The sequence below is a fragment of the Pinus tabuliformis genome, chromosome 2_2, assembly GCF_031772625.1.
Source record: "Pinus tabuliformis cultivar Carrire ecotype Pingquan chromosome 2_2, CPIR1, whole genome shotgun sequence".
NCBI classification, from domain to species: Eukaryota; Viridiplantae; Streptophyta; class Pinopsida; order Pinales; family Pinaceae; genus Pinus; species Pinus tabuliformis.
The window spans coordinates 341707254-341731294 of record NC_142300.1 but is presented as its reverse complement, the minus strand read 5'-3'; positions in this window follow the sequence as shown (position 1 = coordinate 341731294).

The following is a 24041-nucleotide window of genomic DNA, read 5'->3' as shown; positions in this document are numbered from 1 at the left end:
TAGGATTAGTAGGTTAATTAGGTTTACTAGGTTGACTAGGTTTACTATGTTGACCTAGTTTTACTATGTTTAATAGGTTAAGTTAGTTGACTAGGTTGACTAGATTCATTAGGTTTACTAGGTTAACCTATGTTTGCAAAGTTTACTATCTTGACATAGGTTTATTAGATTTACTAGGTTGACTTAGGTTTACTATGTTAACCTAATTTACTAGGTTGACCTAGGTTTACTAATTTTACTATGTTGAGTTAGGATTACTAGATTTACTAGGTCAATCATATTCAATTATGGTCTCAACTATTCAACCATAATAATTTAGGTTGAACTGGGTTTAGCTTATTGACTAGGTTAACATAGGTTTACTAGGTTGACCTAAGTTTATTAGGTTATCAGGCTTACTTCATTTACTATGTCAACCATAGTTAACTATGGTCAACTATAGTAAATAACAGTCACCATGCATCACTATGGTAAACCTTGGTTAATCATTGCCACACATTGGTAATGAATGGCAGCCATGACCACCCATGGTTAACCATCATCAAACAAGCTCAACCATGGTCACCCATGGTCACTGTCATCAAACATGATCACCATGTTAAACATTTTCAACATTGTCATCTATTGTCACACATAGTCCACCATAATCTATCACCGACATCCTCAGTCAACTATGGTAATCATTGTCACCCATGGTTGACCATACTTATTTAAGGTCAACCATCAGTGACCATACTCATCAACGTCAACCATAGTCGACCAAGGTTTACCTTTGATCAAGAATGGTCAACCTCACCAACCTCTTCAACCATTAATATAATCATTGCTGACATTTCAATCGTTTGAAGATTTGTTGCTAAGTCTATATATTATACGTCCTTTGGTTAAATCATAAGCACTTAATTCGACCTTGACCCTATCTCTTGGTAGTATTCGTACGGAATTACGTTGAATCCTACCCGAAATATGAGTCAGAAAATGTAACATGAATGTATGAATGTAACAATCAGCAATATTAATGTAACATTTTCATATTAATGTAACATAAATGCATTGTTATATTAATGGTTGACCATGGTCAACCATGGTCAACCTTAATCAACTCTCTTCACCCATGGGAAACTTTATCAACCATCTTCAACCATTGTTTACGATCCTACACCATCAACAACCATTCTCAATCATGGTCGACCATTCTCAACCATGGTCAACCCTTGACAATCATTTTAAACCAAAGTCAAGCCATAATAAGCCAACATGAAACATAGTAAATCGTGGTCTATTAATCCACCGAACTCATTTTGGCTATGTACTAGCACAACCACATTAGTAAATGTGGTTGACATATGTTGATTGACATCATTTTCCACCTTTAGTACACCAATCAATGCATTCAAATTACATCAATTAGCATATATCAACCACATTTACTAATGTGGTTAGGCTAATATTATTATGATATTGTGTTTAAATAGTTGTATTATTAACATGTTAATCTATATATTAATATATAGTTATTAATATATCATTATAAAGTTATCATCGTATAAATAATATTATAAATTTAATAGTATCCTTAACAAACCTAAATCTTATTATTAAACCTCATCAATACTTAATAATTTTATTGAACATTTTATTAAACCTTCTTATTATTCAACAATATTATCATTAAATTTTATTAATATATCGTAATATTAATGGTAAACTTTATTAATAAATTTTCATATTAATATTATTAATAAAACCTTATTATTATTATTTTTAATAAATCCAATAACCCTTAATAAATATAAATATAAGATTAATATTTATATTTATTAGAAAATGTTATTAAATTTTATCAATTAATTTAGCGAAAGTTAGATTTTATAATAGAACGAAAGTAAACACAAAACCCGTTATTATACGCTTACAGATTTTATGGCCAATATTATGAATGTTTTTTTTGACATTTAGAGATGACTGAAATGCAATAATCGATATAACTTAATCACAAATTTAATGATGAAGCATTTAAGTTTGTTGGGTTTGAGAAAATATATTTGTCAAAGAGTGTATAACTTAATCATAGGATATTAAAAGAACAAAAGAAAATTCTGGTTAATGCGAAATATGTTGTTTTATTTGAGTGGCAGAAATTTGTCTGCAACTAGAGACAAACTATGCTCTGCTCATGTAATAATGGCAATGGTAAGTAGCCGCTATCACTTTATTGCTTATTTTGAACTAGAGTGATGGAGATCAAGAGGCACTCGCTAATTATTCTTCACATCTAATTCATCCACTCAAAATACATTGCTTTAGTTGGTACAATGACTGATACGGTCATTAACTTCGTCGGTGTTTTCACCGTTGAATTTAATTACTTGAATGGTTGCACCCAATCCCTGCTCAGATTTAAGCCTTATTGAACATCAAATCTGTTTAATATACAAATAAATCTAAAGGAGATATTTTATATTTTGTATATATTTCCAAGTCAAACATTAAAGTTACACCATCAACTTAAGCTGAAATCCTTGGCAACAGATTGCCCAAAAAAATATCTATTTAATGAATCTTATGATCAAGGTTGTTTAATCAATACAGCATATCCGTATTATTGATCATATTAATCAATATATCATATTAATTTGAATTTAGAATACAAATCTCCCGGCACCGCAGAGTGATTGTAATATTATGTACGATACTGATCCTAAACGGATAGCACAATTAAGATGGATATTCTCTTTTACAAGTTCAAAGGGAAAATAAATCATATGTATAAACTGGAAAAGGGTAGATGAATATAATGTTCTGGATAAATTAAGAGAGAACAAACTCCTCAATGTTCATAAGAATATTGAAATGATTCAGATGATATAACCACTCAAAATGACTATTATTTTTATGCCTAAACAAGATCAGTAGGATATTTGTTCAGATTATTCTCATGTCATGACACAATTAATTTTCTCTTGTTTTCAATCACTAGCATTCCCACATTAAAACTCTGTGTTAAGCTTATTTTAAATTTAATGTGTGATTTTTGCACATTGATAATGGGTAGATTTGGCACCAATTAAAGTCAAGATTGCACTATATATCTAGAATGTGAAAATAGTTTTACTATAATCCTTGTTTGCTTATCTATATTTTCTTTTTACTTGTTGTGGTTATGATTCAATGTAGTTAACTGTATTTGCAGTGCAGTTATTTTCTATTGTGTGTCTAGAGAGCTTGACATGAAATGGATAAGGGGAAAATCAATAAGAAAGGATACAACTCATTGTTCTTAGAAAAAAGAGGGAAAGGAGATAGGAGACACATTGTATGACAAGTTTGTGGTATACTATAGTTATGGTGACACCACCATATATAGTGAATTATAACAACTTGACTTATCCAGGCAACCCTCCTAAGACTCTGGTGACCAGAACTTGATGTGAATCCAGTACAAAATGTCTTTTAATTATTGTGGGATACCCTTGCAGAATATCATTTTTGACTTGCTGAATCTCAATTTTTTGGAATGTCTAGCAGGAATGAGTAAAAGGTGAATCTGTTGACTAAATGGTATCGTATTCTTGATTATTTATAAATATATCAAATTACATGTTTCGTCTGATATCTTATATATTTTGTGTTATATCTAGTGATGGTGGGACTCATTATAAATAAAATGTTGCTAAGGCCATCAGTGAAAGAAAATACATTAACACAAAACTATCGCATCATATCAGTATTTGCATCGCATAACAACAATAGATCAGTAGCAACACATCGCATTGGCACAAGAGAACATCACAGAAGCATCACATCAAAATCGGTCTTGTTATACGGCTTAATTGAATCAAAGGAATCGTTCTTGAGTAAGAGGGAAGGCCAGACCAATCACATTTCTTAAGTTGAAAAGAACAAAGTGGAAACTGTCTAAATTAAGGTTTGCAATAAATTTTAACTCTAAAAATGGGATGGAAAAAAATATTATGCAGAGGTTAAATATGCACCATCTACCTCATACCTCATTTAAAAAAATAAAAATAAAAAAATAAAAATAAAAAATATGGAATGCAAATTCCAATATAGGACTCCTTTGGATAAATGAATAGTGGTCTTCTCATGTTCATTCGTGGTTGAATGTTGCTGTCCACAAACAGCATACATTTCATTATAAAATATATGTATACCATTCTGTAGGCACGTGGAATTGTTATAAATAATCTTCACTTTACTTACATATGTGATCAGTTGTTTCTATTTATTGAGTTAGTTGTGATAGCTAATTGGCTTTTGGATTTGTAATTATCAAACAAATGTATGCATTGCTATCTAATAAAAGTATTTTGTTTTGAGTTGATATCTTTATAAGTGTCTCTGTTTCTCCACCCATATTTTTTCATGGTATCAAAGCAAGTTTAATCCAAAGACAGATTAAACTCTTTGGGATTGTTGCATGTTGTGAAAAAATGTTTAGTCTATTTGAATTGAAAGCACTCTTTTGTTGTCTCATTGTTTTACCTTGTTTGTACAACACTTTGCATTGTCAAAAGTTAATGGTCAATGCGTACATAGTTCTCCTCATTCTCATCAGATTGGGATTGCGTGGCGAAAAAAGGCAAGGGTATTAGAACTTTTGACAGCGATTAGGAAGTGGAGCTGTTGAGACTGTTGCTTTTTGACATTTTGGCTGGGAAAGAGAGTGCGTATGAAAGAATATTATGTGAAAGAGAAGAGGTAGATTTGGAAACTTAACTGTTTTTTTGTGTCTCTAGAACACATTTTTGGCAACCCTTTCATTTTGTGTATGCTCGTGGGTAATTTTTCTATTCTTCAAATTACCTCACAGGGTGAAATCATCAATACAAGTGGAAGTAATTAATATAAGTTCAAGTAATTTTTATCCTGATTCCCACAATTTCTTGGTTTATTTTCTAGATTTAAAATCATCAATACAAGTGGAAGCAATTAATATAAGTTCAAGGATTTTTTTGGCCTGATTTCCACAATTTCTTGGTTTATTTTATGGATTTAAATGAAACAGAGAAACTACTAGAAGGGAAATAGGGCCAAGGTTGCATGCCAATCTTGTAAATCAGACCAAGTAGAATTTATATTTGTATTTGAAAAATCAATTGTTTTTTAAATGCTTTTCATTTGGGAATATCTCAGTTTTATGTTGATATATTGATGAATATCTTTGTTTGGACAACATGGTTCATTTGAATGTTTAAGGCGAGAATGAGACGGTTTCATTTGAATTTTTTATTTTTCATCCACAAGTAGCAGAAGAGGGGACACATATTTTAGCGTTTTATGCAGAAGTTACGGTGCATTGAGATGTAAATGCGTTGCAAAGTGATTTGATCTATATGGGAATCATGATCTAATCCGAGACCAGGTTTTAATTATGAGTGACGAATTATTTACTCTCGTAAATTTAGACATCTATTTGCATATCAATCTAGAATTAAATTGTTTGCATTAACATGAATGTGTTTTAACCTATGATGTATATATATTCATACAGAATATTTGTGTCAAACTCTAGCATAGAGTATTAACTTGTCAATCGGGGTTTTGATGCAACCAAGGGGTAAGTTTGTGAAGAAATTGGTTCGGTTATTCACCAACATGAGGTAAATCCAGAAACAAGGCATTTAGTAAATGATGATGAAGTGTTGGTTCAAAGAATTTGTGATGAGATTAGTGAATGATCCAAATTAATGGTTTTGTTTACAAAGAGGTTTTGTCATTGACAACCAAAATATTGGAAAGAATTGAAGCAATTGATGAATTGTAATTAAGATCTGACACCACTATGAGAAAATCCAGTAAGCTTGAATTTATAGCAACAATTAGTTTAAAAATCATGTAATAAGCTTGGTTATTTGATAAGAATTAGACAGCTGGGGTTATTTGAGTAAAAAAAATGGGTAAAAAATTAAGGTTGAAGAAATTAAGGAGGAATCTCAAAAATTATGATTTGGTTGGTGCCTTTAGAGTGCCTAATGTTGAGAAATTGAATATGATTGAGCACATCAAAGATCCATATGAACTAGTTGGAGGTGGTTAAGCTTTATTGAAAAGGTTGAAAAAGAAGAAAACGAGACAAACTCAATGAAAGAAATAGATTTTGGTGAATCCCACATTGAAGTGGATGACAGTCATGAAGATTGTGTTAGTGAATTGTCCATGTTGCAGCCCATGAGGATGAAGATAATGATGATTGTAGTACCCCACTCTAGTTGACTAACCTTAATATGACATTAGCATTAATTTATCCTTACGTCTGACAAATTATTCTTTGGGGACCTTTGGTTGAGGACCGAGACACTTCACTCTACTAATAGCCCATGTGATGGTTATGTTTTTATCAAGTTGATGATATGATGACAATAGTTGTGATGGGTGTATTTGTTTCATAGTTGATGTTATAATGATGATTGTTATGATTGATGTGTTTATTTCCTAGTCGATGTTATGATGATGATAGTTTTAATGGATATGCATGTGTTCTACTGATATTATGATAATGATAGTTGTGATGGATGTGTTCATTATGTTAGCTACTTACATTAGTTATGGTTCACGGTGAATAACAATGCCGATGATTATGTTATGTTGCTCGTTTAACATACGCTATGATGTCGATGACAAACACTATGAAACATTATTATTGATCATAATCAATAATAATTGAACGACTCGCATGTGATGATTCAACGACATATGGTTTGATGGAATTGAATATTTTGTCTTGCAAATTTTAAGGTTTAGTTTCAATTTTGCTATAAATTCTAATGACATGTTAGTGGTTGCAGACATAGGTTAGTTTCTTGGACAAATGACACACATGGGTGATGGGGTTGTACAAATAGATGGAATTTCATGGGAAGGGTGGGACAACCTCCATGATTTCACCCACTAGCACTCACATCATGACTTTGGTTGGGAGGGTTGCGATTCCTTCACCTTGAAGATCACGATGTCGTGTGCTCAAGCCCCATATTGGGTAACTCTTGAAGATTTTACTCAGGGGCATGCATCGATATTCCTCGATCCATAGCACGATTAGTCTCACTACAGAGGGAAACACGAGTGATGATAGCAGTCTCTATTGTAGCACCTAGATATTACCCTCATAGTCACTAGATGCTTGAAAGGCAAGCGACATGACACCCTTGGAACTTTAAGGGAAGTTCTTGAAGGGCATGACCAACTTAGCACCCTTGGTATCATAAATTAAATATTGAGTATAATTAAGATATGAAAATCCTACTAATTCACATAAGGTGGTAAATGAGGTTTGAGAACCAAGGAAATTAAATCAAGAATAAAACTTGGCGTAAAGGGAGGATAGGAATAAATAAAAATATTGTACTGCTTGAGAACTCTACCCTTCCCATGTTGGAAAATGTTAGGTAGATAATGTGCATAAGTAGTTTAATAGGTAAAAAGGGGGGAGAGGGACATATAGTTAATCATAGAGATTAATCCTAAAATAGTTAAACTTGTTTAAGAAAATTGGGTGGTAAACAAAAATGTAAAGATTAATGAATTAAATTAAAGAAATTAGAGAACCTCCATGTGGCAAGAGCCAACATAAGAACATCCACCTAAGAGGAAAATTGAGTCAAATTAGGAGGTAGTTTGGGGAATAAATATGAGACTTCTCAGTTGACATCAGTAAAGAACACAAATTAAGGTGTAGAAAAGGGGGATCAAGAGACAACTAGAATAAGAAGTAGGGATCCATGTTGGGATTGGGAAAATTATTATTTTTGATTTAAAATTTTATTAAATTATTTGGATAACCTTGGTGAAAGGGTGACACATGGGTGGGTGAATAATGAAACTTTTGATTTAATAGAAAAGGTTAATTATGCATGGAAGCTAAGTATCACCTATGAAGCCTCCTATAAAAGAAGGGGCAACGCATGGGAGAAGGGACTTTTTCTTAAACTATTATTGGATAGATGCGATCATGTCATTGTGAGTGACTATGAGCTATAGTGAGTTTGGTGGGGTGGAGGTCATTCGAGAGGGAACTCTTAAGCCAAGGAGTTCTCACCATTATGAGTTAGCATACTTCATCCATTGTATATCAGATTGCAGATCGAGGGTCTGTGGGGAAGAAGAGTACCGAAAGAGTAGGCTAGGAGGTCAATGAGTGTGTCTTGAACATTCGGTTAGAGCACATCAACATTCACACTTGGATGCAGATGAAAACACGGGAGAACAAGTGGTAGCAAGGTCAATATCAAATCTCCACTTCGAAGTGAATGGTACCTGTTGTTTTCATGACATTCTATTATATGATTTGTTGCATCTATAGTTCCTAGAATGTAATATGTGTGTGTGTGTGTATAGAATGCATTATAAATTATTATGAACATTTATGTAATCGCCTTCATATGTATGTGTTCCAATGTTGGTGGGTGTTTAATATGTTTTGTGATCTTGGTATGGATGTTAGTAGCTAATGATTAGTTAAATTTAAAGTACTTATTTGCTTAATGTTGTAATCTAAGCTTAATTGCATTATTTATTGTTAAAAAAAAAGGTGTCTTGGGGACGGTCTCTACAATGATGAATCCCACTGTAATGGGAGACATGTGAATGATGATTTCATAGTTCCTAGTGTAGCAATAAATTGTTATTTGGTGAATCCGACAAAAAATATTGTTGATGAAGACAAGAGTGAAACAACCCATGAAGAAGAAAGCCTTTTGGAGGAAGTCTCTTTGAAGCAGAGACATATGAAGTACAATTTGATGAAAACCAACTAATCCATGAAGAGTGGTTGTGGAAGATGCATAAGAAGCATCTTATTGATGAACTGTTGTTTGAACATAGTTACCGATAAGACAAGAAAATTACCGATTACCCATTTTTTTGTGGTAGCAAAAAAAGCTCCCGATTTTGAAAAGTGGTTTTTTAGAATAACCTTTTTTTTAGCAAACTTTTGTCACTTTAAATTTTCATATGTAACATCTTTTTTGAAATGTTACTAATTTTGAAAAGTGTTGATGCAACATCAACCTATTTTTTTTAGAGGGCTTGTTTTTGACACAGTAATTTTTTTATTATCTATCATGTATGAACATTTGTTTTAAAATGTTAGTGATTTTCATGCTAATTTTGGAAAGTGTTGATGCAACATCAACTTTTTTTGTTTAAAAGACTTACTTTTTAAACTTTACATTTTCCAATGTATTAAGCATGGATAATTTTTTTTTCAAAAAAAAAAAAAAACACAAGACAAAAAGAAAAGATAAGCCATAAAAATGTATATATATATATATATATATATATATATATATATATATATATATGGGAAATAATTAAAAAAACACATAATTTATTGAAAAAAACATCAAACTCATTTTTTTAAAAAGTTGAAAAAGCAATATAATTAAAATTAATAATAAAATATTTTTTTAAAATAATTAAAGTTAAAAAAATCTAAATAAGTCAAATTTTTTTTTTAAGAAAAACATAAATAAATAAATAAATTAGGCCTACCCCGTGGACACGTTACCACCTAGGTGGCTATGGGGCCTGCATGTAACTTCTCGCCCATGGTGGGGCTAGGCCATGCCACCACCTGGGTGGGGAATCAACCACCCCCGCCCAGGTGGCCCCTCAGCAAGTGGGGGCTGTGCACAGCTACTTGGTCGCTCAAGAGCTAGATCCGACGACCACTTGTGTGAGGAGGACAATTCCTGGAATCTCCCTCCCCATCCAGGTGAATGCGAGCTCGCCAATTTCCCTTTTTTTTTCATTTTTTTCCTTTGAAATTTCAATTTTTTATTTTTATTTTTTAATAATTTTTTTTAAATGGTTTTTTTTTTAATCTATCTTTTTTATATCTTTTTGGATTTTTTCAATGAATTTGTTTTTAATTATTATTTTTATTTATTTTTATCTTTATTTTTTTAACTTATTATTTTTTCAATTTTTTCTAATAGATATTATTTTGTTTTTTTTTCATATCTTTTTTATTTTTTTCAACTTTTGTTTTTTAATGGTTTTTCCAGTTATTTAAAAAAAATATTTTAACGTTTATTTTTGTTTATTTTTTAATGTTTTTAATTATTATTTTCAATGTTTTTAACTATTATTTTTATTTTTGTATTCAAACTTCTGTGATCCATAATGAATTAAACAAAGTCTTTTGGTAGAAATCACATGAAAGAATTTTTTGGCTGACAAGTTTTGAAACAACAAGTGTTGTTCATCATTAGGACCAGATCATGATGATGAACCACACTTGTTGGTTTGAAACATGTAGGCCAAAAAAATCTCTAATATGATTTCTACTGAAAGACTTTGTTTAATTTTTAAAATATTTTTTTTAATTATTTCTTTTAAAACTTTTTGGATTTATTTTTTAAAATTGTTTTTATAGTGTTTTTTTATTTTATTTTAAATTTTTGTTTGTTTCTTTGTTTGTTAATTTTTATTTATATTTTTTAAATTTATTTCATCAATATTATTTATTTATTTTTTATGTTTCTTTTTTTTCCTATTTTTTAAATTATATTCTTTTTGAAATGTTTTCTTCTTTCAAAATTTATTCCTTCATATTGTTATTTATTTTTTATTTTTGAAATTTTCATCTTTTACAAGTTAGTTTGGGTTTCTTTTGTTTTACATTTTTTTATGTTTGATTTTTTTATATATAATTTTTATATTATATTTTTTTGAGTCACGTTTTTTAATTTTTTTTTCTTATAATATAAATTTTTATTCATTTGTTATTATTTTTTTAATTTTTTTGTGTTTTTTTTTTTTGTTTTTGTTTTTTCAATGTTTTTATATTCTCAATATATTTGATTGGATATATATGTTAAAATAAAAAAGGTGTAGAGCAATAAAAAATGTTTAGAAGGAATAAGTTTAGGAGAATTTGTTTTTGTTGATGGTATACTTCTTAGTGATCAACGAGATTTTGGAAACGGTAGCTTTTTTTGCATAATCTTTAATATGATTATTACTTTTGATTTATTAAATTGAAAGGAAATATAATTTAAATATTAAATTATTATTTTCCGTAGGGTTTCGAATAGATGGTGATCAGGTGATCTATTAGGACACTCCTTGATGTGAAGCCACTAGTTCAATTCCTTACCCTAATTGGGATGATATATTGCACATGTTGAAGGGAAATATAGTTTTTAAAATACAATCTGTAAATTTTAAAATCTTAAAGTTATTTAAAAATAAAATAATGACACAAATTTCAAAAAAAAAAATGTTTTAATGCAGAGAGTATCAAAAACTTTAAAATCATATATAAATTCATTATGTTTGTAAAGTTGTTCATTCATCATAACTGAAGTGTTTACCATCCAGTGACTTTACTAAATTATATAAAAGAAGAAATTGTATTTAATAAATTGTTATTAAAATAAATTAATATAAATAAAATGGTATTTTTTTTTTAAAATAATATTAACACCATGATTGTAAATTGTTGGAATCTTAAGGATTTTCATAAAGGTGATATTTTATCTTTAATGTCATGTCTATTGTTGGAATTTTAAGGTTTTTCAGAGTCATGTTATCTTACCTTTAACATCATTATTAAAAGATGTTGACAATTTACCAAAAGAAATGTTATTTTAGCATCGACACTTTTCATTTTTAGGGTGTTTTTTGTAAAAAAAAAAAAATGGCTTTTACTTCCATTTTTAAGACATGTTGAAAATTTACCTCGAAAAAAACAAAGTTATTCCAACATCAACACTTTTCGCTTTCATGATGTTTTTTCATGTTTTGTTTTGAAGTTTTTTTTGATAGAGTCCTCGTTTTGAGGCAATAGTTCTCGTTTCATTACTAACTTTGTTTTTGCTGAAAACATAGTTGCATGTGAAAATCAAGTGGAAGACAATTTTTCTGCAAAAGGAAAAACTGATAAAGAAGAAGACAATGAAGAATAACAAATTGGGATAGCATTAGTCATGCGTAAATACAAGTATGAGGATGAGTATGGAAGTTTAATTGTAATGAGAGAGGCGAAAGAAACTAATGGTAAAAGTCAAGAAGAAGGCCTTAGAAAACAACAAGCTGAAAAGAACAACCATGGTTCTATATATGATATTTTTTTTATAAAGTTAACAATGATTTTAAGTGTGCGTGTCTTAAGAACAACAGTTATCTGGTAGTTACTGATGATGAAGAAAAAAAAGGAGAACAAATCAACAATAAATATTTTGCAATGTTGAAGGCAATATTTTTTTATAAAGTTAACAATGTTTTTAAGTGTGCATGTCTTAAGAACAATAGTCATCTAATCGTTACTGATGATGAAGAAAAAAGAGAAGGAGAACAAATATTTTGCAGTGTTGAAGGCGACATATGTTGCAACTTACTATTTTTACAACTAGCTTTGCGAAATTGATATCAAGAAAAAGTGATATCCTAAGTTTCAAGTATGGAGCAAGATGAAGAGAAAAACTAACCCAAAAAAAAAAATATGATGCATCAACATACACCAACAAAGAAATTAAATATTAAAAGAACGTTGGAAGAAAAAGAAAAAAGGGACACATTAAGAAGATATAAAAAGTTTAATGTTTGGAAGAAAAGAAAGAAAAGACACATTAATTTAATTAATTGATTATGTAGGTGATTAGTTTTTTCTAATTATTAATTAATCAGTTTCTGGATTTGTAACTATCAGACACAAGTACATATTTCACTATAATAAAATAATTTTGGTCTGAGTTGATATCATTATTAATGCCTTTGTTTTTCTATATATATTTTGTAAGGGATCAAACCCTATGAGCGTTCTCGTCGATGGTTCCTATTGTTCGTGGTATAGCTCCACCTATTTCATGAAAATCTATGTCTTTGAAAGCATTTCAAATTCCATGGGTGGAAACACATGTATTTCAAATTAACATTTCATTTTATTGGCGATGCTTGTCAATTAGAACTCAGCACAATGTGATTCTTAGGCACAAGGATGTGTACGAGAGGTAACCATCAAACGAATGAATGATCAACCATGTCATTGGAGAAGTTGTGAGGAAGCCTTTTAAATTAATTTAGTAGATTTTCGAATTAAATATCACAGTGGATCATTGGGTTGTGACTTCTCCTACACATCAATCTCATGAAATAAGGCAATGTTAATGCAAAGGCTACGTTGCACAATATCAGGTCTATTCAATCATGTAATTGAATTATATATCACAATGCATATTTTTAAAATTATGTGAATATTAATGGTTCTAATTAGGGTTTTATTTTGATTGATGATGATGGACATGTTTCCCCATGTCTGTCTAGGGTGTTGGGTGCAATTTGAAGCTTAGTACGGATGTTTCTTTTTGTTTTAGTTTGTGCTAAGATAGGCATAAGGATTTTGTTTTAGGGTGTGCTAAAATAGGCATAGATATTTCTTTACTTTACACCGTCCTTGTCAATCATACCCTGGGCAATGAAGGACAAACAAAGGTAATGATATAACATTATAAACGCTTCCCACCTCGGAGCTTTATACGATGATTAAAATCACTTCATTCAATGATAGTAATATATGCTCATCCATAATTGGACCAATGTTGTAATCACTTCTTAGATCATAACAATTGTTTTTTTTTATATCAAAATATTTATTTCATTTAATTGAATCGTGATCTTAATACTTTTCCATGCATACACACTTGCATTACTTATAATTTCTGTTCTACTAACTAATTACCTATCAATCACCAATCATCATTAAATAATGAAATGATTAATCACCTATCAATTGTTATTTGTTATTTGATAGTGAAATGATTGATCACCTATTCAATTCATCATTGTTAAATACAAACCCTATTCCCCGAGCATATGCAAAACTAAATTGAAAAATAAAAGGAAGATACAATTAAATTCTTAGATGTTATTTTCGCTCCAATAACATGTTGTCCAATAAAAATATTATATATATATTTTCAAATATGTTTCATAGTGATTATTCAACAATAATAATAATATATGTTAAAACATTCTATCCATATCCTTACTTACGAATTGTGAATGATAATTACGAAATTTGAATGATAATTACGAAAATTGAATTTTATTGTTTACATAATGTTAAAATACTTCAACACTTAAGTCTTCATGATTAAAAATACTAATTTTTTAAATATTTTAAATATTTAATTAATATAAATTATAATATTTTAATATAATTATTTAAATTTTATAATATTATTTAAACAAGTTTATAATATTACATCAATATATTAATTAATATATCTGTACGGTAATATGGATTGATGCTTAGAACAAATATTTCGTTAAAGTTAAAAGTTTACAGTAATAAGACATCAATTTTATTTTGACTATAAAAATAATACCTAATTTTAATTAATTTATAATACGAATTAAAATTTAATGTATAGTAATCATTAAAATTTAATAATTTATATTAATATATTGATAATTTGATAAAAAAAAAATTCCCGTGGAAAAAGTCGCAATTTCTTTATTGATAAGAAACTGTATTTTGCAGATGCATAGTATATACAGAATTCAGCCCTGTGCCTGTCGACAACCAAAAACATTTCAAAATTGTGATCCACCTCATGTATGAGGCTTCTAAAAAGAGTCTATGATATGAATCTCTATGCAAAGAGCCATACTGTGTTGTAAGATAAAGTAAAATAAACAATGAATATTTACATATGATCGTTTAATGCTATACATCAAAAAGTGCAAAAAACAAAAAACAAAAAAACTATTGGGGATTGTCATATGCCAGGTTCTATAAACGGCCTATGATAGTACTGGTAGGTGTTGTTGTCTCTTTCCTCCATGATCAACCATGTGGTGTCGTCCCTGTGCACAACCTCCTTGGATAGGATGTCAGTGGCTATGTTGCATTCCCTGTAAATGTGACGGCAAGAGAAGACATCAAAATATGATATGAGTATGAGAGTTTCTTCCAAAATATGCTTTAGAGAGTATGCATTGCATTGTGCTCTTTTGTTTATCCAGTTGCATATGATTCTTGAGTCTCTGAATAGCTGTAAATGATGGAAATTTTTGGACAATGCAAATAATATGAGGTTTTTGGCCGTTGTGAGCTTTGCAAAGTTGTTTGTACCTCTTCCCAATCCCATTTGAATTTTGAAGACATGTGCTTTAGATAGATGAAGTATACACTACAACAAAACCAGCGATTAGCGTCCTTTTTTACTTCTTTTTTTGCATCTAGAGCCCATTTTTGGTGCTATTTGCATCCATTTATCAAATATGGTGCAAAACTTGACACAAAATTTGCATCAAGTTTTGCACCAAATCTTACACCAAGTTTAGCACCAGGTATTGCGATAGGTTTTGCACCACGTTTTGCACCAAGTTTTATGCCAAGTTTTGTGTCATCCTTTGCACCAGGTTTTGTTCCAAGTTTTGCATCAATTTTGGCATCTATTTTTGTTTGACATACTTTTGCATCCTCATTTGCATCCACTTTTTGCACCTACACTTGCATCAACTTTTGCATCGACTTTTGCATCCTTTTTTGCATCCTTTTTTAAATCATTTTTTGCATCCATTTTTTCATCCATTTGTGCATCACTTTTGCGCCAAGTTTTACATCGAGTTTTGTGTCTAGTTTTGCATATAATTTTGCATCTACTTTTGTTGCATCCACTTTTCCATCTTGTTTGGCATCCATATTTACATCCTCTTTTGCATCTATTATTGTACCCACTATTGCATCTAATATTTTTGTGCCACAATTGGCGCCTAGTTTGGCACCTCCTTTTGCACCCACTTTTGATTATAATTTTGCATCCACGTTTGCATCCTCATTTGCATCTAGGTTTTCATCAACTACTACATCTATTTTTGCATCCCTTTTTGTATCCAATTTTGGACCAGGATTTGCATCGGGTTTTGTGTCTCGTTTTGCATCTACTTTTGCATCGACTTCTATTGCATCCACTTTTGCATACAATTTTGCATCCACTGTTGCACCCATTTTAAATTTCACCTTTTGCATCCCTTTTTACATCTTCATTTGCATCATACTTTGATTCTTTTTTTTCATCTATCATTACATCCACTTTTGTTATGCCATAATTTGCACCATGTTTTGCACTCACTATTGTATCCACGTTTGCTTCCAATTTTGCATCCATGTTCACATCCTCTTTTGCATCAAATATTGCATCTATTTTTGCATCCACTTTTGTGTCAGGTTTATGCATTGGGTTTTGCATCTCGTTTTGTATCTACTTTTGCATCTACTTCCATTGTATCCATTTCTTTCATCCAATTTTGTTTTGCATGTTGCATCAATGTTTGCTTCCACTTTTACATCCATTTTTGCATCTTATTTTGCATATTTTTTGTCTATTGTTACATCACTTTTGTTGCACCATATCTTGTGCCTACCATTGCAACCACATTTGCTTCCACGTTTGCATCCACATTTGCAACCTCTTTTGTGTTCAAGTTTGCATCAGATATTGTGTATGTTTTTGCATCCCCTATTGTATCCACTTTTGTTTCATCCATTTTTGCATCTACTTTTGTGTCCGTTGTTGCATCCACATTTGTTTCACCACAGTTTGTGCCAAGTTTTACACCTACAATTGGACCCATGTTTGCTTCCACTTTTGCCTTCATGTTTGCATCCAAGTTTGCATTGACAACTGCATCTACTTTTGCATCCACTTTTGTGTTAGGTTTTTCATGTTGTTGTGCATCTACTTATGTTGTATCCACTTTTCATCCAATTTTACTTCTATTGTTGCCCCCATTTCTATGTTCGCTTTTGCATCCCTTTTCCAACACTCATCATATTTTCTGCATTGATGATATTCCTTATGGCATTGACAATTATGAACAATTGATGACAATGTCAATAATATTGACAATGATGAAAATGAAGATGATGGCGATGACATGAATTGTGATTATGATGATAAAGACGATAGTGGTTACAATGACATTAATGATGATGATGGCAATGATTATGATGATGACGATGCTAATGACCTTGGCGAATCTTCCCAATTTTAGATGTTGTCATTGTCATAATCATAAGCATTATCTTTGGTGTCATCATCATCATTTTCATCTAGGTCATCATCAAAAACAATAATGGCATGAATGATGATGATGATTACAACAATGTTGATAGAAATTACATTAATGATGATGATGGGGATGATAAAAATGACAATGACGATGATAATGGTGGTGATGATGATGATCATCGATCATCTCTCAAAAATAGAGTTGTTATTTCTCTTACATATATCAATGTGTCCTAAACAACCCTTTTCTAGCACTGATCACATTTTTTGGGTTGATGATATTTCTTACAACGTCTATAATTATAAACAATTGCAAACAATGTCCATAATGATGATGATGATGGAGCTGATGATGATGGCATGAATGGTGATTATGACGATAATGTAATGATGGAAATAACGATGACAAGGATGATGGTGATGATGATGGCAATGATTATGATAATGAGAATGAACAATTACTAGTTTCACTACCATCTTCTGGATACATATTACTATCATACTTTTTAAATTTTCTGTCTCTCTTGAGGTATCTTACTATAATGGTGTTGTCAACACTAGAAAGATATCTTGTTGTAATGGTGGTTCTAATGTTAGCTCTAGCAAAGTTTTTGTTAAATTTTGGTTAAAAAAAATCGATTTATGCAATTATTTTGACAATCTATGTAAAAAAGTAAATAACATCCAATTATTTTGACTGTAGTCCCATTGCTTATCATGAATTCACCAGTCTGAAGACCATCTTCTACATACATATTATTATTAAACTTTTTGCATTATATCCCTCTTATATCTTGTTGTAATGGCAGTATTAGCACTAAAAAAATATCTTGTTGTAATGGTGATGTTAGTATTAGCACTAAAAAAATCACTAAATTTTGGTAAAAAAAAGTTTATAATTTATTTATTTTTAATTTGGGAAATTTTTGTTTTTATTTTGTTTTTAATTCTATTTTTATGCAGTAATATTTTTTTTGGTTGAATTTTGGTAGTAACTAGTTTTTGGTCGAATCATATGTATTAAACATGTTCTTTATGCTACAAGTCTAATTGTTGGGACAAAATTGCTCTTTCAAATAAGTTGCAAAAGCTATTTTACATCCATTGTTGCACCCATGTTTACACCCACTTTTACATCCCTTTTTGCATCCTATTTTTCATCTTCATTTGCTTCCTTTTTTGCATCTATCATTACATCTACTTTTGTTGTGACAAAATTTGTTCCATGTTTTTCACATACTGTTGTACCCACGTTTGCTTCCAATTTTGCATCCATCTTCACATCCTCTTTTGCATAAAATATTTCATCTATTTTTGCATCCACTTTTATGTTGGGTTTTGCATCTCATTTTGTATCTTCTTTTGCATGTACTTCCATTTCATCCATATTTTGCATCCAATTTTGCTTCTCATGTTGCACCCGTGTTTGCATCCACTTTTACATCCCTTATAGCATCTTGTCTTGCATCTAAGTTTGCATACTTTTTTGTGTCTATTATTACATCCACATTTTTTGTGCTATTATTTGTGCCATATCTTATGCCTATCATTGCAACCCACATTTTCTTCCACTATTGCATCCTCTTTTGTGTCCAAGTTTGCATCAAATATTGTTTATGTTTTTTGCATCCCATTTCGAATTTACTTTTACATCCACTTTTGATTTGTCTAGTTTTGCAACTAATTTTGTGTTCACTATTGCACCCATGTTTACATCCCTTTTTTCATCCAAGTTTTCCTCCTTTTTGCATTCAAGTTTGTGTCCCTTTTTTTTTACATTCATTGGAGTATCCACATTTGTTTCACCACAATTCATGCTAAGTTTTATGCCTACTATTGTGCCCATGTTTTCTTCCACTTTTTCATCCATGTTTGAGTCCTATTTTGTGTTCAAGTTTGTATGAACTATTGCATCGACTTTTTCATCCACTTTTGTTCAATTTTTCTGTCTTGTTCTGCATCTACTTATGTTGTGTCCACTATTCATCCAAATTTACGTCTATTTTTACCCCCATTTTTTTGTTTACTTTTGCATCCATTTTCCAACACACATCATATCTTTTGCATTGATTATATTTCTTATGACATTGAAAATTATGAACAACTAATGACAATGTCAATAATTATAACGATGATCATAATGAAGATGATGACGATGACATGAATTGCGATTGTTATGATAATGAAAATGATGATAAAGACGATGGGAGTTACAATGACAATGATGATGATGCTAATGACCTTGGCCATTCCTCCCAATTTTTAAATGTTATCATGGTAAAAATCATAATAATTATCTTTGGCGTCATCTTCCAAGTCATCATCATCTGATCATCATTATCATTATTTTCATCTTGGTCATAATCAAGAACAATAATGGCATGAATGATGATTATGATGTTCATGATGAAGATGACAAAAATTATGATAAAACTTATATTAGTTATGATGATGGGGATGATCACAATTATAATGACGATGATAATGGTAGTGATGTTGATGATCATCAATCATTTCTAAAAAATAAAGTGGTTATTTTTCTTTCATATATCATGTGTCCTAAGGTTGGTGATATTTCTTATGATACCTATAATTATGAACAATTGACAACAATATACAAAACCATGATGATGATGATGATCATGAAGAAGACATGAATGGTGATTATGATGATAATGAAATGATGACAATAATGATCACATTGATGGTGGTGATGATGGCAATAATGAAGATGATGACCCTCCCTCTAAACTAGTGAGGTACTCATAATGAGACAAAAAAGTACTCTCAAGTTGAAATATTCATATAAGAAGGAATCTAGATTGATAAGCATCAATGATGATTTACATCATCATAGCCAAAATTTTAAAAATAGTAAGGCCTTGACTAAAAAGTTTATCTCTCCATTAGATCAGAGCACAATGTTGGGAGGCATAAATTTGGACACCACTGCCTTTCAAGGCACTTACCCCACCAAGATGTTTACCAGGTATGTCCTCACATGATCATTTCCTAATCCACTATCATAATATTTGACACCAGAAAATGTCAATCCTCATGACTATTCTTATCTTGGATTAATGTACTTGACTTATGGCTATTAGTCCTAGTCAATGTCCAAATTCTCAAAGAATATTGGTCCCAGATGTTTATCCAATCCACCATTATCCCTACTAGTGCCTTTACTAGGCTTACGATTGTTAATCCTAGCCATAGTACATGACACATGGATAACATGGTGTCTACCCTCACTCCCTCTCAACCAGGGAGGAAACATCCACAAGCATAAGATTTTCTCAAGAATACCCATCATTTTCGTAGAGAATAACATCATTAATTTGTTTTCATCACATGACGACTTTATGATTAAGCATTCATAGATTTGTGGCAAAATATTTCCCCTTTTGTATTTGTGATGGAATACAATAAAAAAGTGAAAGCCAAAATCATTAAACATACACTATATTGATTTATCTAAGTCTAAACTCTAAGGTTGAAGTGAAAATTCATGTAAATCTTATATCTATGAGTTGTGCCAAACTTATGAAAACCTTATTCCCTAAGTCCTATATATAAGAAAATGAAAAAGAAAGAAAAATAAGGGCCAATAAATGGTAACTCATGTATTCACTCCCTCTTTGGAAAATATATGAATATATACACTCCTAGTCACACTTGATCACATGTATGTGATGGTTAAATCATGAATTCTTCTTTTCTCCTTGCATTTTCACTTCATCATTTAAGCACCTAATTGAGGATCTAAGGAATGTTTGTTTCCTAAGGCTTTCATGTCTACTCTTGGTTTACTTATGTCACACTACTGTCAATTTATGTGACAGAGTGAAATACATAAGTTTGTGGAGTTATTATAGAGGTGTATTGAGTTCGTAACCACACACACATGTATTACATCTCATTGATCCACATGTGTGGGTTGGAGACTCATTTCTTGACAACTTTAATGGAGACTACTTTGTGGCTTTAATGGTATAGCTTACAAAATATCTTGTTAAACATTTCGATTCATTCTTTCTTTTCCTCGAGACACTTATAATATTGAAGTCACTCCCCACAATCCATGGAGATGGGGAGTATAAATTACTTGTGCTAGAAATAGAATTGAGAAATAGAGGTTTTCCATTTGCGATATTGGAGTCATAGACATTGGATACATGGTAGTAGTCCTCAATGTCAATTAACTAAAATTGTATTGTCATAATGCGAAAAGAGGTAAACACATTGGTAACCTTGATGTCTTAATCATTTCAAATAATAACCATTCCACCCAAGTATCTCTAAGCATCAATCACTACTACTTGGAAATTCCTCCCCCATTTTCTAATTATATGAGGTTGAACCTCACTTAATATTTTTGCTTCTTATATCAACATTATTTATGGGTGCTTTGCATACCATTTTTCTTTTAGGAGTTTGTTTTCGCTTACTATTGACGCCCCTCATGTTCCAAGACGATTTTCATCAAAAATTTACATAGAAAGAAAGCATAAAGTGACTAAAAAGAAACATGTCTCAAGATTTAAGTGCTTGGACAATTCCACTTCATGACTCCTATATTTCCTTAACCTGGGACCAAATGGTGAACTTGATGGCCTTAAGGGAAATTGATCAATGAAAATCTAAAAAAGAGGTGATTTTTGACTTTATCACATACAATTTAATATACTAAAAAAAATATCCATAACAATTTCATCAATCAATGAATCATTAAAAAAAATATCCAAAACAATTTCATCAAGCAAAGAATAATTGCATTATAAAATACAATCTATAAACATTTTGGGAAAGTTTTGCTAAAACATGCTTAAAAATCAACATATTTAATATTAATATTTAACAATAATATGGACAATAACACATTTTGATAAATTAAATAACATATTATCAAGCCTAAAAAATGTCACTAACTGAAAACTACAAAGCATGCAACTAATGGAAGTGACCACTCAAGGCCACCACAAGCCAATTAATCTATTAAGACCAAGATTAATGGGGACAAAGATCTATAAAGGACAAAGGAAAACCTATTATAACTTTATTGTTTTATTAGCCTGGTTCAAGATGAACATTTCAAGATATCATGAAGAACATAATTAGTTTTATTGCATTAAGAAAACCCAAGCACATTCTATAACTTAGCAAGAAAGAGATGTATAACACCCATCTCAGCAACACGACACATGACATTAAGTTACTTTACTATATATAATTTAAACTCCTATCATAAAATCACAAACTTAGCATGAATGGAATGTTTAAAATCCATTTTTATAAAAACAAAATATAATTTTTCTTATAGAAAAATATACCAAAAACTAAATATATTTTTCTTGAAAAAAAAAAATACTAAAACTAAATATATATTTTAAAAAAAAAACTAAAACATAAGCAAACTAGAATTTGAATTTGACATTCTTGGTCATTTTTGGAAACATATGGTGGAATGTAATCTCTTTATCCTCATCTTTAGCTTTTTCCTAAAAAATAAAAGCATACAAAAGTGGGAAATTCCTTTTTTATATGAGGAAACATTATTCACCCAAAAGATTTTTCCCAAATTGAACTAATGACGAATTTTGGAAATCTTCATAGCCTCCACTTTCCTATATATTAGAGGCTTGGCCATTGAAAAAATGATGGGAATTTTGTATTGTCACGCTCTTGAGATCTGTCTTGAGAGGGAGATTTTTGGAGCTATGAGTTGGGGGAGGTGATGTTGCAACTATATCTAATTGTTGTAACTTTCCTCCAACTCCTTTATTCATATAGATCAGTTGTTCTTCCTTGCATATGTTTCTATTCATTCTTTACTTCTTCTATTTAACTAATGTATGCATGGGTCTTTGGTTTATATTTATTTATTCAATAATATTTATATGTTTTTTATAGTTTTGATTATTAAGATATTATGTTGTGAAGGTTGTTTTATTCTCTCTCTTATGTGTAGGACCAAGCTTTGGAGCTAGCTAGGAGCACTTCTTGGCTATACGAAAAACTCCAAGAAGACCTTCATGCGAGGACTCACAAGAATTCATTCTCTTTTTCTTAATCTATACTCTACATCTTGATCTACTAAGAATCCTAAGCCTTAGAACAACCTTTCTCTTAATTGGTTTGTCCTAGGTTTCTGAGATAAACTGAGAGGGTTTTGTTTTCATCTAACCATGCATTAAATCCTACAGCAAAATGATATTTAGAAAATTTAATATATTTCACTATGTAAATGAACTTAGTAAAATGAACCCATAGAGGTGGTCATAAATGGAAATAAAAGTAAAACTCTAAACAAGAAGCCAAAAGTGGATTTAACCATGGATGAAAAATTGGGAGTAGAATTGGATGTTAAACTAGCCATCAAAACAATATGCAAACAATGACAGAAAAAGGTTTTTAAAGTAAAATTAAAAAAGGGTGCAACACTAGACACAAAGAAGGGAACAAAATAGGGCATATGAAAGGACACCGAATTGGGTGCAAACAAGGATGCAAAAATGGACACCAAAATGAGGATGCAAAGAATGGTGTAAAATTAGGATGCAAAAAGGATGTAAGAAAAGACACAAAACAAGATGCAAAATGGGACTAAAAAATGGTGAAACCAAGGATGTCAAAGATGATGCATAACTAGATGAAAATTCCAACTAAAATCTAGGTGCAAAATGAGATGCAAATGTGGACACAAAATGTGGCAGAAAAAAAGATGCAAATTTGGAAGCCAAAAAGGATGAAAAACTAGATACCAAAAAGGATGCAAATTTGGACATAAAAAATGGTGCAAAATTGGACACAAAAGAAGAAAAAATGGTGCAAAAATGGGCATAAAAATGGCTCAATTTTGGATGCAAATTGAGATGCAACATTGGATGTAAAATGATGCAACAAATCATTCAAAACTTGGTGCAAAAACAAATGCAAAAGTAGACGAAAAAATGGCTCAAAAGTGAACGTAACAATAGACACAAAATGGGATGCAAA